The following is a 13922-nucleotide window of genomic DNA, read 5'->3' as shown; positions in this document are numbered from 1 at the left end:
TGTCAATGCAAATAGATGATACCGAATATAACATAATAAAATACTCATCTATGGTCATAAATTATCTGTTTACAAAACTTTGAATTGTTCGAATCACTTGTGATTTTTTACCGCAGGACTATATTCCCTTATATGTATTAGGCAAATTCTTTTTAATTTCCAGTCCTAAATGGTCATCAACCTTTTTTTTATTTGATTGTTAACGTTTGTGTCGAGCGTCTCTGGTGAGTGATGGACTGCACATCTGGCGTACATAATTAAAAGTCTACTACTTTGATGAGTTCTTGTCTGGTGATTCCGTGATCAACACTTCCCTTGTTGCATGCAATAACTTTCGGTGAAAACGTTGTCTCATACATTCATTGTGTTTTTTAACCTGCACTTTGCTTTGAAATTCAATACAACATAGGTGTGACAGTAAAGATAAAAATGCAAATTTAAAGTTTCAACTTAAACGCTATTAGAAACAATTTCAGCAATATCAACAATATAGATACATCATAAAAATAATAGAATTAGAAACAATATCAACAATATAAAAAATATAGATACATCATAAAAGTAATAATAGAAACAATTTGAACAATGTAGATATTTCATATTACAATAATAATAGAATAAATATCAACAATGTCACAATACAGACACACCAAAGACACTATAACCATAAAAACAATGTCAACAATGCAGATATATCATAGAGATATTTAAGATAATGGAAACAATGTCAACAATATTAATACAAAATAAAAATAAAAAATAGACAATGTCAACAATACAAATACAAAATAGAAATAAAAAAAAAAAATTTCAACAATACAAATCTATCCTTAACATAAACAAAATGGTAACAATGTCAACAATACAAACACATAATAGAAATTAAAACGAATAGAAACAATGTCAACAATACAAACACATAATAGAAATTAAAACGAATAGAAACAATGTCAACAATACAAACACATAGTAGAAATAACAACGAATAGAAACAATGTCAACAATACATACACATAATAGAAATAAAAACGAATAGAAACAATGTCAACAATACATACACATAATAGAAATAAAAACGAATAGAAACAATGTCAACAATACAAACACATAGTAGAAATAAAAACGAATAGAAACAATGTCAACAATACAAACACATAATAGAAATTAAAACGAACAGAAACAATGTCAACAATACATACACATAATAGAAATAAAAACGAATAGAAACAATGTCAACAATACAAACACATAATAGAAATAAAAACGAATAGAAACAATGTCAACAATACAAACACATAGTAGAAATAAAAACGAATAGAAACAATGTCAACAATACATACACATAATAGAAATAAAAACGAATAGAAACAATGTCAACAATACAAACACATAATAGAAATCAAAACGAATAGAAACAATGTCAACAATACAAACACATAATAGAAATTAAAACGAATAGAAACAATGTCAACAATACAAACACATAGTAGAAATAAAAACGAATAGAAACAATGTCAACAATACATACACATAGTAGAAATAAAAACGAATAGAAACAATGTCAACAATACAAACACATAGTAGAAATAAAAACGAATAGAAACAATGTCAACAATACAAACACATAATAGAAATTAAAACGAACAGAAACAATGTCAACAATACATACACATAATAGAAATAAAAACGAATAGAAACAATGTCAACAATACAAACACATAATAGAAATAAAAACGAATAGAAACAATGTCAACAATACAAACACATAGTAGAAATAAAAACGAATAGAAACAATGTCAACAATACATACACATAATAGAAATAAAAACGAATAGAAACAATGTCAACAATACAAACACATAATAGAAATCAAAACGAATAGAAACAATGTCAACAATACAAACACATAATAGAAATCAAAACGAATAGAAACAATGTCAACAATACAAACACATAATAGAAATAAAAACGAATAGAAACAATGTCAACAATACATACACATAATAGAAATAAAAACGAATAGAAACAATGTCAACAATACAAACACATAATAGAAATAAAAACGAATAGAAACAATGTCAACAATACATACACATAATAGAAATAAAAACGAATAGAAACAATGTCAACAATACAAACACATAATAGAAATAAAAACGAATAGAAACAATGTCAACAATACAAACACATAATAGAAATAAAAACGAATAGAAACAATGTCAACAATACAAACACATAATAGAAATAAAAACGAATAGAAACAATGTCAACAATACATACACATAATAGAAATAAAAACGAATAGAAACAATGTCAACAATACAAACACATAATAGAAATAAAAACGAATAGAAACAATGTCAACAATACAAACACATAATAGAAATAAAAACGAATAGAAACAATGTCAACAATACAAACACATAATAGAAATAAAAACAAATAGAAACAATGTCAACAATACAAACACATAATAGAAATAAAAACGAATAGAAACAATGTCAACAATACAAACACATAATAGAAATAAAAACGAATAGAAACAATGTCAACAATACAAACACATAATAGAAATAAAAACGAATAGAAACAATGTCAACAATACAAACACATAATAGAAATAAAAACGAATAGAAACAATGTCAACAATACATACACATAATAGAAATAAAAACGAATAGAAACAATGTCAACAATAAAAACACATAATAGAAATAAAAACGAATAGAAACAATGTCAACAATACAAACACATAGTAGACATAAAAACGAACAGAAACAAGGTCAACAATACAAACACATAATAGAAATAAAAACGAACAGAAACAATGTCAACAATAAAAACACATAATAGAAATAACAACGAATAGAAACAATGTCAACAATACAAACACATAATAGAAATAAAAACGAATAGAAACAATGTCAACAATACAAACACATAATAGAAATAAAAACGAATAGAAACAATGTCAACAATACATACACATAATAGAAATAAAAACGAATAGAAACAATGTCAACAATACAAACACATAATAGAAATAAAAACGAATAGAAACAATGTCAACAATACAAACACATAGTAGAAATAAAAACGAATAGAAACAATGTCAACAATACAAACACATAGTAGAAATAAAAACGAATAGAAACAATGTCAACAATACAAACACATAATAGAAATAAAAACGAATAGAAACAATGTCAACAATACAAACACATAATAGAAATAAAAACGAATAGAAACAATGTCAACAATACAAACACATAATAGAAATAAAAACGAAAAGAAACAATGTCAACAATACAAACACATAATAGAAATTAAAACGAATAGAAACAATGTCAACAATACAAACACATAATAGAAATAAAAACGAATAGAAACAATGTCAACAATACAAACACATAGTAGAAATTAAAACGAATAGAAACAATGTCAAACACATAATAGAAATTAAAACGATTAGAAACAATGTCAACAATACATACACATAATAGAAATAAAAACGAATAGAAACAATGTCAACAATACAAACACATAATAGAAATAAAAACGAATAGAAACAATGTCAACAATACATACACATAGTAGAAATAAAAACGAATAGAAACAATGTCAACAATACAAACACATAGTAGAAATAAAAACGAACAGAAACAATGTCAACAATACAAACACATAGTAGAAATAAAAACGAACAGAAACAATGTCAACAATACAAACACATAGTAGAAATAAAAACGAATAGAAACAATGTCAACAATACAAACACATAATAGAAATAAAAACGAATAGAAACAATGTCAACAATACAAACACATAGTAAAAATAAAAACGAACAGAAACAATGTCAACAATACAAACACATAATAGAAATAAAAACGAATAGAAACAATGTCAACAATACAAACACATAATAGAAATAAAAACGAATAGAAACAATGTCAACAATACAAACACATAATAGAAATAAAAACGAATAGAAACAATGTCAACAATACAAACACATAGTAAAAATAAAAACGAACAGAAACAATGTCAACAATACAAACACATAGTAGAAATAAAAACGAATAGAAACAATGTCAACAATACAAACACATAATAGAAATAAAAACGAATAGAAACAATGTCAACAATACAAACACATAATAGAAATAAAAACGAATAGAAACAATGTCAACAATACAAACACATAATAGAAATAAAAACGAATAGAAACAATGTCAACAATACAAACACATAATAGAAATAAAAACGAATAGAAACAATGTCAACAATACAAACACATAGTAGAAATTAAAACGAATAGAAACAATGTCAACAATACAAACACATAATAGAAATAAAAACGAATAGAAACAATGTCAACAATACAAACACATAGTAGAAATAAAAACGAATAGAAACAATGTCAACAATACAAACACATAGTAGAAATAAAAACGAATAGAAACAATGTCAACAATACAAACACATAATAGAAATAAAAACGAATAGAAACAATGTCAACAATACAAACACATAGTAGAAATAAAAACGAATAGAAACAATGTCAACAATACAAACACATAATAGAAATAAAAACGAATAGAAACAATGTCAACAATACAAACACATAGTAGAAATAAAAACGAATAGAAACAATGTCAACAATACAAACACATAATAGAAATAAAAACGAATAGAAACAATGTCAACAATACAAACACATAGTAGAAATAAAAACGAATAGAAACAATGTCAACAATACAAACACAAAGTAGAAATAAAAACGAATAGAAACAATGTCAACAATACAAACACATAGTAGAAATAAAAACGAATAGAAACAATGTCAACAATACAAACACATAATAGAAATAAAAACGAATAGAAACAATGTCAACAATACAAACACATAGTAGAAATAAAAACTAATAGAAACAATGGCAACAATACAAACACATAATAGAAATAAAAACGAATAGAAACAATGTCAACAATACAAACACATAGTAGAAATAAAAACGAATAGAAACAATGTCAACAATACAAACACATAATAGAAATAAAAACGAATAGAAACAATGTCAACAATACAAACACATAGTAGAAATAAAAACGAATAGAAACAATGTCAACAATACAAACACATAATAGAAATAAAAACGAATAGAAACAATGTCAACAATACAAACACATAATAGAAATAAAAACGAATAGAAACAATGTCAACAATACAAACACATAGTAGAAATAAAAACGAATAGAAACAATGTCAACAATACAAACACATAATAGAAATAAAAACGAATAGAAACAATGTCAACAATACAAACACATAATAGAAATAAAAACGAATAGAAACAATGTCAACAATACAAACACATAGTAGAAATAAAAACGAATAGAAACAATGTCAACAATACAAACACATAGTAGAAATAAAAACGAATAGAAACAATGTCAACAATACAAACACATAATAGAAATAAAAACGAATAGAAACAATGTCAACAATACAAACACATAGTAGAAATAAAAACGAATAGAAACAATGTCAACAATACAAACACATAGTAGAAATAAAAACGAATAGAAACAATGTCAACAATACAAACACATAGTAGAAATAAAAACGAATAGAAACAATGTCAACAATACAAACACATAATAGAAATAAAAACGAATAGAAACAATGTCAACAATACAAACACATAGTAGAAATAAAAACGAATAGAAACAATGTCAACAATACAAACACATGATAGAAATTAAAACGAACAGAAACAATGTCAACAATACAAACACATGATAGAAATAAAAACGAATAGAAACAATGTCAACAATACAAACACATAATAGAAATAAAAACGAATAGAAACAATGTCAACAATACAAACACATAATAGAAATAAAAACGAATAGAAACAATGTCAACAATACATACACATAGTAGAAATAAAAACGAACAGAAACAATGTCTACAATACAAACACATAATAGAAATAAAAACGAACAGAAACAATGTCAACAATACAAACACATAGTAGAAATAAAAACGAATAGAAACAATGTCAACAATACAAACACATAGTAGAAATAAAAACGAATAGAAACAATGTCAACAATACATACACATAATAGAAATAAAAACGAATAGAAACAATGTCAACAATACAAACACATAGTAGAAATAAAAACGAATAGAAACAATGTCAACAATACAAACACATAGTAGAAATAAAAACGAATAGAAACAATGTCAACAATACAAACACATAGTAGAAATAAAAACGAATAGAAACAATGTCAACAATACAAACACATAATAGAAATAAAAACGAATAGAAACAATGTCAACAATACAAACACATAATAGAAATAAAAACGAATAGAAACAATGTCAACAATACAAACACATAGTAGAAATAAAAACGAATAGAAACAATGTCAACAATACATACACATAATAGAAATAAAAACGAATAGAAACAATGTCAACAATACATACACATAATAGAAATAAAAACGAATAGAAACAATGTCAACAATACAAACACATAATAGAAATAAAAACGAATAGAAACAATGTCAACAATACATACACATAATAGAAATAAAAACGAATAGAAACAATGTCAACAATACAAACACATAATAGAAATAAAAACGAATAGAAACAATGTCAACAATACAAACACATAATAGAAATAAAAACGAATAGAAACAATGTCAACAATACAAACACATAATAGAAATAAAAACGAATAGAAACAATGTCAACAATAAAAACACATAATAAAAATTAAAACGAATAGAAACAATGTCAACAATACATACACATAATAGAAATAAAAACGAATAGAAACAATGTCAACAATACAAACACATAGTAGAAATAAAAACGAATAGAAACAATGTCAACAATACAAACACATAGTAGAAATAAAAACGAATAGAAACAATGTCAACAATAAAAACACATAATAGAAATAAAAACGAATAGAAACAATGTCAACAATACAAACACATAATAGAAATAAAAACGAATAGAAACAATGTCAACAATAAAAACACATAATAGAAATAAAAACGAATAGAAACAATGTCAACAATACATACACATAATAGAAATAAAAACGAATAGAAACAATGTCAACAATACAAACACATAGTAGAAATAAAAACGAATAGAAACAATGTCAACAATACAAACACATAGTAGAAATAAAAACGAATAGAAACAATGTCAACAATAAAAACACATAGTAGAAATAAAAACGAATAGAAACAATGTCAACAATACAAACACATAATAGAAATAAAAACGAATAGAAACAATGTCAACAATACAAACACATAGTAGAAATAAAAACGAATAGAAACAATGTCAACAATACAAACACATAATAGAAATAAAAACGAATAGAAACAATGTCAACAATACAAACACATAATAGAAATAAAAACGAATAGAAACAATGTCAACAATACATACACATAATAGAAATAAAAACGAATAGAAACAATGTCAACAATACAAACACATAATAGAAATAAAAACGAACAGAAACAATGTCAACAATACAAACACATGATAGAAATAAAAACGAATAGAAACAATGTCAACAATACAAACACATAATAGAAATAAAAACGAATAGAAACAATGTCAACAATACAAACACATAATAGAAATAAAAACGAATAGAAACAATGTCAACAATACATACACATAGTAGAAATAAAAACGAACAGAAACAATGTTTACAATACAAACACATAATAGAAATAAAAACGAATAGAAACAATGTCAACAATACATACACATAATAGAAATAAAAACGAATAGAAACAATGTCAACAATACAAACACATAATAGAAATAAAAACGAATAGAAACAATGTCAACAATACAAACACATAATAGAAATAAAAACGAATAGAAACAATGTCAACAATACAAACACATAGTAGAAATAAAAACGAATAGAAACAATGTCAACAATACAAACACATAGTAGAAATGAAAACGAATAGAAACAATGTCAACAATACAAACACATAGTAGAAATAAAAACGAATAGAAACAATGTCAACAATACAAACACATAATAGAAATAAAAACGAATAGAAACAATGTCAACAATACAAACACATAGTAGAAATTAAAACGAATAGAAACAATGTCAACAATAAAAACACATAATAGAAATTAAAACGAATAGAAACAATGTCAACAATACAAACACATCATTTAAATACAAAAATGGAAGCAATGTCAACAATACAAACACATAGTAGAAATAAAAACGAATAGAAACAATGTCAACAATACAAACACATAATAGAAATAAAAACGAATAGAAACAATGTCAACAATACATACACATAGTAGAAATAAAAACGAATAGAAACAATGTCAACAATACATACACATAATAGAAATAAAAACGAATAGAAACAATGTCAACAATACAAACACATAGTAGAAATTAAAACGAATAGAAACAATGTCAACAATAAAAACACATAATAGAAATTAAAACGAATAGAAACAATGTCAACAATACAAACACATAATAGAAATAAAAACGAATAGAAACAATGTCAACAATAAAAACACATAATAGAAATAAAAACGAATAGAAACAATGTCAACAATAAAAACACATAATAGAAATTAAAACGAATAGAAACAATGTCAACAATACAAACACATAATAGAAATAAAAACGAATAGAAACAATGTCAACAATACAAACACATAGTAGAAATAAAAACGAATAGAAACAATGTCAACAATACATACACATAATAGAAATAAAAACGAATAGAAACAATGTCAACAATACATACACATAATAGAAATAAAAACGAATAGAAACAATGTCAACAATACAAACACATAATAGAAATAAAAACGAATAGAAACAATGTCAACAATACAAACACATAGTAGAAATAAAAACGAACAGAAACGATGTCAACAATACAAACACATAGTAGAAATAAAAACGAATAGAAACAATGTCAACAATACAAACACATAGTAGAAATAAAAACGAATAGAAACAATGTCAACAATACAAACACATAATAGAAATAAAAACGAATAGAAACAATGTCAACAATACAAACACATAGTAGAAATAAAAACGAATAGAAACAATGTCAACAATACATACACATAATAGAAATAAAAACGAATAGAAACAATGTCAACAATACATACACATAATAGAAATAAAAACGAATAGAAACAATGTCAACAATACAAACACATAGTAGAAATAAAAACGAATAGAAACAATGTCAACAATACAAACACATAATAGAAATAAAAACGAATAGAAACAATGTCAACAATACAAACACATAATAGAAATAAAAACGAATAGAAACAATGTCAACAATACAAACACATGATAGAAATAAAAACGAATAGAAACAATGTCAACAATACAAACACATAATAGAAATAAAAACGAATAGAAACAATGTCAACAATACAAACACATAATAGAAATAAAAACGAATAGAAACAATGTCAACAATACAAACACATAGTAGAAATAAAAACGAATAGAAACAATGTCAACAATACAAACACATAATAGAAATAAAAACGAATAGAAACAATGTCAACAATACAAACACATAATAGAAATAAAAACGAATAGAAACAATGTCAACAATACATACACAAAGTAGAAATAAAAACGAACAGAAACAATGTTTACAATACAAACACATAATAGAAATAAAAACGAATAGAAACAATGTCAACAATACAAACACATAGTAGAAATAAAAACGAATAGAAACAATGTCAACAATACAAACACATAATAGAAATAAAAACGAATAGAAACAATGTCAACAATAAAAACACATAATAGAAATAAAAACGAATAGAAACAATGTCAACAATAAAAACACATAATAGAAATAAAAACGAATAGAAACAATGTCAACAATACAAACACATAATAGAAATTAAAACGAATAGAAACAATGTCAACAATACAAACACATAGTAGAAATAAAAACGAATAGAAACAATGTCAACAATACAAACACATAATAGAAATAAAAACGAATAGAAACAATGTCAACAATACATACACATAGTAGAAATAAAAACGAATAGAAACAATGTCAACAATACATACACATAATAGAAATAAAAACGAATAGAAACAATGTCAACAATACATACACATAATAGAAATAAAAACGAATAGAAACAATGTCAACAATACAAACACATAATAGAAATAAAAACGAATAGAAACAATGTCAACAATACAAACACATAGTAGAAATAAAAACGAACAGAAACAATGTCAACAATACAAACACATAGTAGAAATAAAAACGAATAGAAACAATGTCAACAATACAAACACATAATAGAAATAAAAACGAATAGAAACAATGTCAACAATACAAACACATAATAGAAATAAAAACGAATAGAAACAATGTCAACAATACAAACACATAATAGAAATAAAAACGAATAGAAACAATGGCAACAATACAAACACATCATTTAAATACAAAAATGGAAACAATGTCAACAATACAAACACATAGTAGAAATTAAAACGAATAGAAACAATGTCAACAATAAAAACACATAATAGAAATAAAAACGAACAGAAACAATGGCAACAATACAAACACATCATTTAAATACAAAAATGGAAACAATGTCAACAATACAAACACATAGTAGAAATAAAAACGAACAGAAACAATGTTTACAATACAAACACATAATAGAAATAAAAACGAACAGAAACAATAGAAAAATACAAACACATAGTAGAAATAAAAACGAATAGAAACAATGTCAACAATACAAACACATAATAGAAATAAAAACGAACAGAAACAATGTCAACAATACAAACACATAATAGAAATAAAAACGAATAGAAACAATGTCAACAATACATACACATAGTAGAAATAAAAACGAATAGAAACAATGTCAACAATACATACACATAATAGAAATAAAAACGAATAGAAACAATGTCAACAATACAAACACATAATAGAAATAAAAACGAATAGAAACAATGTCAACAATACAAACACATAATAGAAATAAAAACGAATAGAAACAATGTCAACAATACAAACACATAATAGAAATAAAAACGAACAGAAACAATGTTTACAATACAAACACATAGTAGAAATAAAAACGAATAGAAACAATGTCAACAATACATACACATAATAGAAATAAAAACGAATAGAAACAATGTCAACAATACAAACACATAGTAGAAATTAAAACGAATAGAAACAATGTCAACAATACAAACACATAATAGAAATAAAAACGAACAGAAACAATGGCAACAATACAAACACATCATTTAAATACAAAAATGGAAACAATGTCAACAATACAAACACATAATAGAAATAAAAACGAATAGAAACAATGTCAACAATACAAATATATAATATACGAGACATAATTCGACATCACAACTTTCTATATAAAAAAGGAACCAATTATGACTATATTTTGACAAAACTAACTATATCTTTTAAATAGGCGATATATATTTAGTCACAGGTATTTGAATTGTGAAGTTCTAGTTTGCTTTTGCGCAATACAATGGTACCATAAAAGCTATATTTTGTATTAGAAAACTGTAATTTTTCTGAAGATATTAATGTATTACCTCACCTAATGCTTTTTAAAGCTTGTGTTTAACCTATACTTCTTTATTGTTGTGAAGTGTGGTCTCTAGATTTGATTAAAGATATTACAAATCTAGAGTAAAAACATGTCATTGGCTACCATTAAACATGTTAAAATTCAGATTAAATTTGCAAAAACTTTAATTGGAGTAAATAAAACAGCTGTCAATTTAGCGGTACTAGATGAACATGGTATGCATCCAGTTTTTATAGAAGCTTTAAAACTGCCAATTGGCGTCTGGTTGAAACCTGCAATTAACCAATGGATTTGCAAAAAAAGATTAAACAGTTACTTGTTACATTAAATTTTTCACATGTTTGAGAAAATCATGATACTATTTCAAAAGGCGTTTATTATATGCACTTCATACCAAACCTAATGATAGATATCTGAATTATTGGAAAGAGAATATTTTTTGTGATGATAAATCATTGCACGGTAATAAGCTTAGAACATATAGACAGCTTAAAGACAATTACAAATTGGAAACCTATTTATTGTTAAGTATTGACAGAAAAGTAATAGGACATTTTGCTACAATTCGCATAAGTAATAGTGTTCTTACAATTGAACAAGGTCGACACACTAAAACTCCGGTAGAAGAAAGAATGTGTCCCTTGTGTCTTTTAGAAGTAGAAGATGAATTTCATTTCACTATAAAATGTACAAAACTAAATACAATTAGAGAACATTTATTTTCCAAAATTAGTAAAATAGTTCCCTCTTTTTAAAATATGACTAATGAAGCAAGGTATAAATTTTTGTATACGTGCGGTGAGACTAATATCATTAGAATTACTTTAGAATTCATAAGCAACATGTACAATTCTAGAAATGCTTTATTGAGTACTAAATAACTTTATGATACTACCTCCTCAGCAGCGATTATATACATTTATTATTGTAACAATATTTTCTTTTAATAATGAAGGGGATATACACATTCATATATATATACAATGTTTATAAATGTGGTCAGATATATGTTAGTATGTTTATGTATAGCTTATGTTTATTGTCTTGGTAACAATCCTATAATTTTGGATATAAAACCAATAAAATATCTTATCTTATCTTATCTTATCTTATATTCTTTCTATAGATGTATTTGAGTTGATAGTTTGCTGTCTCATTTACGTATTGTTCACATCTCATTTTATTTATATTATCATTTTTTTTAATTTTTGTTGCAACATATTGAAATTTGAATCTTGTTAAATAGAAAACAAATTGCCGTTGCTATGGGAAAAACATTGTTGCTAGGGAGAAATTACAATGATTTTGCCAAGAAATTGGCATTACATTGTTTTGCAATTACACAATATAAAAATGTATAATTTACCGCATGTTAAACAGGGTGGATTTCAAATATGGATATAGATTTAAGCTGTATATTTAGCATATTTAATGAGTTTATCTCCATCATTATACTGGTTGCTTGACAACAAAATATACGATATAGACCCAAAATGTCACCATTTGCAGAAGCTATGTGGTATAGAGTTACAACATGACAAATGAGAAATAAAAATTGAATGTCGGGGGGGGGGGGGGGGGGGGTCTTTGTCGCTCTTGTCTTTCAAAAGAATCTTCACATCAGCTGCATTTGATCACTGGCGGGTAGTTGTCGTATTGACAATCAATGCACATGTCCTTGGGTTTTTTTCATTAAATCTAGAAAATTGAATTTAAAGAGTTCAAATTTCAGTAAGATGCTTCAACCTAACAAACAGTTTGCTTTGCATCGCTCCTCTTGATGAAATTATTGGTGTCGTGGACTCTAACCAAGATCTCACCTAGGTATTTAATTTGAATATGAAAAAAAAAAAAACACAAGAAAATCATTGATTTATTCATTGCGTACATTCTGCTGTTTTATTTTTATATTTTGTTAGGGGTGGGTGTGGTAATTTGGCATCGACGGAAATCGATAACATAAATGAAAATAATTAAGAATTCGTAAAAGTGTATTTGATTGACTCAAGAAGTGAAAATGTGGATGTTTAATGTTTTAACTTTTTAGACTATATCGTATACATTTCGCATGTCAGGTACAAGAATTGTGGACACTTTTGATAGAGATAACTAAAATTTAGTAAAAATTCTATTGAACTGCGTTTCTAATCTCCCTCACTAATTATGTGCCCAGTTTGCAAGATAAGACAAATCCGTTTGGTACCATTTTGGATCGTCGATA

Source organism: Mytilus californianus, unplaced genomic scaffold (genome assembly GCF_021869535.1).
Source record: "Mytilus californianus isolate M0D057914Y unplaced genomic scaffold, xbMytCali1.0.p SCAF_8, whole genome shotgun sequence".
Taxonomy (NCBI): Eukaryota; Metazoa; Mollusca; class Bivalvia; order Mytilida; family Mytilidae; genus Mytilus; species Mytilus californianus.
This window is presented reverse-complemented; position numbering follows the sequence as displayed.